We start from the raw sequence: 6,242 nt of genomic DNA on the forward strand, positions 1-6,242 counted from the left end.
TTTAATGCTCATGAGAACTGCAATAGTACTAAACATCACTCATACTGAAGAATAACCTCACCAGATATTTTGTAAATGCCCAACATTTACAAATGGCTAGCATGGATGATTATTTGAAATCATCAGGAATCTATTTTTCAATAGAAATTGTAGCACTCTCACTAATTGATTTCAATAAAATATACTGAATACTATAGTGCATGAAGCCTAAATCTAGGTTGATGGCTCAGCTGACAAAGAGCTTGCCACATAAGCATGAGGATCTGAGAGCAGATCCCCCAACATCCATGTAAATGCTAAATGTAGTGGTGTTTATCTGTAACCTGGGAGGACAAAGATGGGCAAATCTCCAGTGCTTGCTAGCTAGTCAGTCTTGACTGTCAGTGAACTCCAGCCTCAATGAGAAAGCCTATGTAAAAACAAACACAAAGTAGAAAACAATGGAGGAAGAATATAACATTGACATGTTGAGTCCCTGCACATATACACTCTTACACATGTACAAGCATGTACTCATACATATACCATACACATACACAAAGAAAAGTATGACTTATGGCCTTTTTTTTTTTTTTTTTTTTTTTTTTTTTTTTTTTTTTGAGACAGGGTTTCACTGTGTAGTCCTGGCTCTCCTGGAACTCACTCTGCAGACCAGGCTGGCCTCAAACTCAGAAATCCACCTGCCTCTGCCTCCCAAGTGCTGGGATTAAAGGTATCTGCCACCACTGCCTGGCTAACTTATGGCCTTATATCATGAAATAGATTTCTTAATTCTAAGTATTTAAGTACTAAAAGCACTACAGTGGTCATTAATCAAAGGTTCCTGTGAAGAAGAAAACACAGATAATACAATATTTTAATGTCAGAATTTCAATCTTACTGAAGTTTCTCTATTTGTAGTTTTAAAAAAAGTTAATAACAATGGCCAGTATGTTTAGGTTTTCTTTTGTGGGTAGAGCTTTTCTTTCTTCTTTGTGACTCAAAATACATCCACCCCCAGCGATAGTTCAGATAACAAATTAATGTCCCCCTAAGTGTACACTGAGACTCAGGTCTTGGTCTACAAGGCAGTAACATGACAATCTTCTGGAACCTGAAAATATGGGGCCTAGTGGGAGGAAGTTGGGTTATTGAGATGTTTCCTCAGACATTCTTGTAGGATGTTGGGACCCCAATCTCAGTACCCCCTTCCTCTCCTTTCTCCTCTCTCTCCTCTCTCCTCTCCTCTCCTCTCTCCTCTCCCTCTCTCCTCTCTCCTCTCCCTCTCTCCTCTCCCTCTCTCCTCTCTCCTCTCCCTCTCTCCTCTCTCTTCTCCCTCTCTCCTCTCCCTCTCCCCCTCTCTCCTCCTCCTCCTTCTCTACTTCTGACTTCCTGTATGACTGTGTAAGCTCTTCTACACATGCCATGTCGCTGAGCCTCCAGAAATGTGAATTAAGCCAACTTTTGTTTACCACATAAACAGCTCATCTTGATTATCTCATAGTATAAATGCAAAGTTTATAAATCTACCCAACCTTACCTCTTGGCATAACTTAGTCTAGAAGAACAACAGCTCCCACAATGTGGGTCATAACATCTTCAGGGATCAAATGAGACTTCCACAGGGGCCTCATATCAGATTGCCTTCATATTACCCAGAGAATGGCTAAGGAAAAGTGAGGAGCCAAGCTTAGATACAGGCTCTGACCTGAGCACACCACAGCTAAGTAGAAGAGGCTGCATGTCCCTTTGGCCTGCTGCTGATCGCTACAGCAGAATGAAGAAGGCAGTCTTGACTACCAGCCACAGCTGGCTCAGAGATCCCCAAACTGACGGTTATGTCTCTACCCACTTGTCTTGTCCACCCTATCCACCTCCCTCCTGGATTCAAGGCAATGTTGCCTCAAAACAAGGACCAGATGCTGTTGCAAAATGCAGTAGCCTCAGGGTGTGCCCCTCAGGTCCTCTCACAGTTTGTGGACTCTCCTCCACCCAACTTAACATCTCTTTCTCCCCATCAGACCCTCCCTTCTTCCCACTTTCCTTTGCCTACCACCACACAGGCTTATTTCTTCTCTTCTTTGACACAGACCCACTCTCCTAGGCCTCACTTCTACTCTTAGGACTCAAATTCTGATTTTGTTCCTCTTCTTTACTCTTCCTCTCTCAAGGTCATCTTCTTGCTTTCGCCAATATCATACTTATTTTGGTGAAAAAACTCCCCTCTCCACACTCCATCTCTCCCTCCAACTATCGGCTCTGTGTCTCTCCCCCTCTTACCAGTTCCTCCTCTCTTTCGCAGCTACAGTCCTACCACTCCCCTTCCTGCCTCCAGGACTTTCAAAACTCCACAAGATTACTTCCCCCAGGCCCAGCTCACTTTCTTGAGGGATTCAGAGTAACAAGCAAGCAAGGCAGTGTCCTTAGTCCAGAAGCATCAGGCCCTCTGGCAGGGCAGGGGGATGTGTGTCAAGCAAGGTGGACCCTGAAGAATTCAAGGACACAGGGGCCTTCGCCCAAGCCCTGGTGGTCCATGTGAGGCACCGACAGTTTCTGCAGTACCTGTGGCTCAGCACACCCAGCCTGGCCCCAGTCGTGGAGTACCCCATATGTCTAGTGTACCTTCGACCCTGCACTCCATCTTGCCCCATCCATAAGTACAAGACTATATCCCCTGCTGCTTGCCTTCCCTCTACTACTGCCCTGTACCCAGGGCCAGTAATCTGGACCTTTCCGAATAGGCACTGGCTTCAGCCTCTACCTGCCTTGGGGCCAGGCCAAGATTTCGCATCTGCTGCCCAACAAAAGTGCGGAGGGAGTAGAGTCTCAGGAAGAGACCCACCCTAGAGTCAAAAGTCGGCAACCCAGGCATCAGTTCAAATCACCCTCTTACCCTTACAGGCCGGGAGCCTCCGGTGCGTAGACCTTCAATCACCAAAACATAGACAGTGTTCAAGGTCTCTACTCCAGGAGCCAAGACAGGCCACTGAGTCCCCAAATCCCAGGCCTTCTGTCTCAAAGACATCTGTGTTTCTAGGGTCTATTCTCCAAAAGTCACCATCTTAATTCCAGAGCAGTGGAGACCCTCTGGAACACTCCCTCCAAACTCCACCTTCCCTACCAGGACTTCTCAGACCGTGGAGGGCTGGCTGGCCCGAAGCCAGGTATGTTCTCCTGCCCTGAACCCTGGGAACCCCTTGTGGAGTCTACTCTCCCCTAGTTGAAGAGACGCCTCAGCCTTCAGTGTATCCAATAAAACCTAACCCTGAGAATCTTGTGTTTGTGTCTACTATGCCCACAAGATGGAATCAAGGTCATGGGATAAGGCCATTCCCACAAAAGCCTGGAGGACAGAATGATTAAGGACGTCAAGTGCTATGCAGTTGAGTACATGCTAGTACCTGATGCTTAGAGACCCTTATGTTTAATTCAAGTCTGTGGACAGATAATTGGAATCAAAGATTATACCAATGGGTATATTTCTCCAGGGACAAGCCTGGGTTGACCAGGATGCAGCAGCTCATTTTCCTCACAGGGAAAGACATTGTCAGCAACTCATTATAGGAGACACAAGTATCCCATGCACAGACCGGAAACTAGAAGGCTCCTTCAGAAGGGCTAGAGAGATGCTCTCTCAGCATCTACTGGGCAGCTCACAATTGTAACTCCGGTTCCAGGCGATCCAATGTTTTTGGTCTAAAACTGTTTTGTTTTGTTTTTTTTTTTTTTTTTAAATTTTATATATGTGAGTATAGTACACTATCACTGTCTTCAGACACACCAGAAGAGGGCATCGGATCCCATTACAGATGGTTGTGAGCCACCATGTGGTTGCTGGGAATTGAACTCAGGACCTATGGAAGAGCAGTCTTTGCTCTTAACCATTGAGCTATCTCTCCAGCCCAGTCTAAAACAATCTAATACCACAGTTTTCTTACTCTTCAAGTGTAAATTTGTGTCTAGCCCCTGTTATCTCTGCCTCTTTACTCATGTGATAGCCTATTACTCCATTGCATTTGGCCCTAGATAGTTAGTTCTCTGCCTTTGACCTCACATCTTTCCATTATAGACACCCACCATAACAATACCAGAACCATGTTCTAAAGAGAAAAGTCCTTAAACCCTTTTCCAGACATTGGTCTTGGCATCTGAAGACATGCCTGCTTCTCCCAGTCCATGCTTGAGTGAAAATATCTCCTTCAACTCACTTCACATAAAGGATTATTTGTATGTGAGTCTCCCCAATAACCTGGGAGTTCCCTTGCGGGTGGATGTGGATGAAGTTGCCTGCCAAGCAAAAATATGTGTTGAAGAATAAATGCATGAATGAGCTTGATTCAAGATTTTTAAAGTGTCAATTTTTGCAAGAAAGAAAAGGACCCTAGGAACCTGTATGCCTGAATGCATTTGAAAGAGAAAAGGTAAGACTGTATTAATCTGATGATGGGTTGGCAAAGCTTGGTAAGAGTGAGAATTCAACACCAACTAGAATTGAAACCCGACTTCTCCTCTGCTTTTCATGCTAATGTCTCCCTTTATGAATGCATTTGAATATATAATTTTTAAAATTTTTAAATTATGCATAAGACTAAGCTGTGTGCTTTACATATCTCCCCAGTTATTTTCATTGCATAAAGTTGGCATATGTGTGAATATAGAACTGTAAATTGACAGAATGGGTGCATTTTTCATGTGAAGAACAAGGCTTAGAAGAAGGCAAAGAAGGAAGAGATGAGGACTTGCCACTAGCTACTTTTCTACTTGTAATTTTTTGCCTTATCTGCAAAGGTGAGGCAACTTTTTTTCATTAGTCAGAATGGACAATGGACATTCACTCTGAAATCTCATTGTTTGGAAACAACAGAAGCTTCATACTTACCCAATGGGATATGGAACTCTACTTCCTATGGAGGATAAGGGCTCCAAGTTGGTAGCAACTTTAATCAAACTTGTGTTCAATGAGATCATATTATGTGTTTCTTTTTTTCAAGTGAAGAATGTACATAAAGACTTTATTGTGCACACACACAGATGCACATGCATACATACATGTATACGCACGTACATGCACACACCCACATATACACCATGCTTAATCCCTCAGCTCAGAACACGTTCAAATATTCTTCCTAACTGTAGGACATTGTAAGATGGCATTTGGGTACTAGAGCTGAGAGAAGAGCCATGGGTGGACAAAGTCACTGATCTCATAGGTTTGGCCAATAGATGAAATCTTTGTGTTGATTCGAGTCTCACTTTTCTTTCTCTTTCTAGTTTCTAATCCCACCTCCATCTTGTCTTCCTAAAGCAGTCAAGATAATAACAGATATTAACGTCTGGAACAGGAATTGCCTCTGATTATCTAAGTAATAGCTTTTCGGGATTACTCAAATCTGATGTCCAAGAGATAGAAGGAAATCGAACACTAGACCTGGAATTAGAACGACTCACTAGAATCCCAAATCACTTAGTGCACATGGGAAAGACTGGGAGTTAATAATGGGAGCAAGATGGACAGAGGTTGGGCAAACAGGAGAGATGGCTTTGCATTTCATCATTTGCATGAATAAAAATAGTGAACACCATGTTACTTTCCGTGTACATTTCTTTAGGATATCATTTCAATGTGTCTCTTTACCACTTACTCTACTTTGGATGTGTACTTCAGTACCTATGTACAAATGCTACGAATTCCTTCTTTATTCTTATAGGAATAATGGTAAAGACAATGCCTCTTGAAAAATTTGTCAATGGACCCATGTTCCCTGTCCATCCAAGAATGAAAATAGAGTGAATATGTATATGAATATGAAGGGATTGTTTAAAAGCTATGATCATAGAATCCTTTATTGAGAGTAACAATTCTTCCTCAGGTTGTGGGATGAATTTTGTACTTGACTGAGGCCAGATGGTCAGTCACATCTCCCACAGAAAAATACACAAAGAGTTCCTACCAGTATTACCAAAGAGAAGTAAGGAAACAAGAGACTAGCTATGGTTAATATGAAGACAACATTGATAGAAGGCAACAAAGTTATGCCTGCCTCCCAAGAGGATAATGGGTTCAGGTGGGTTCAGAGCAGAATCTCATAAATGTTCAGTGCCAACTACATGATGGATGAATTAGACACATCCATTGTTGCCTTAGCACATTCACTTGGACCCTTTCGCTTTTTCTCTTCTGTGTGTCTGAAGTTGGACTCAGGATGATCATGTTATGAATATCTCCCTCCACTCACCAATTACTCTTCTCTCTGTTACAG

The 6,242-nt window shown here is 43.0% G+C and overlaps 1 pseudogene; it reads left to right on the top strand.

The window, feature by feature from the left end:
- The first annotated feature begins 1,874 nt into the window (after positions 1 to 1,874).
- LOC116092032 lies at positions 1,875 to 3,045 on the top strand (annotated as a pseudogene).
- Positions 3,046 to 6,242: the final 3,197 nt, after the last annotated feature.

The sequence above is a fragment of the Mastomys coucha genome, unplaced genomic scaffold, assembly GCF_008632895.1.
Source record: "Mastomys coucha isolate ucsf_1 unplaced genomic scaffold, UCSF_Mcou_1 pScaffold15, whole genome shotgun sequence".
Classification (NCBI taxonomy): domain Eukaryota; kingdom Metazoa; phylum Chordata; class Mammalia; order Rodentia; family Muridae; genus Mastomys; species Mastomys coucha.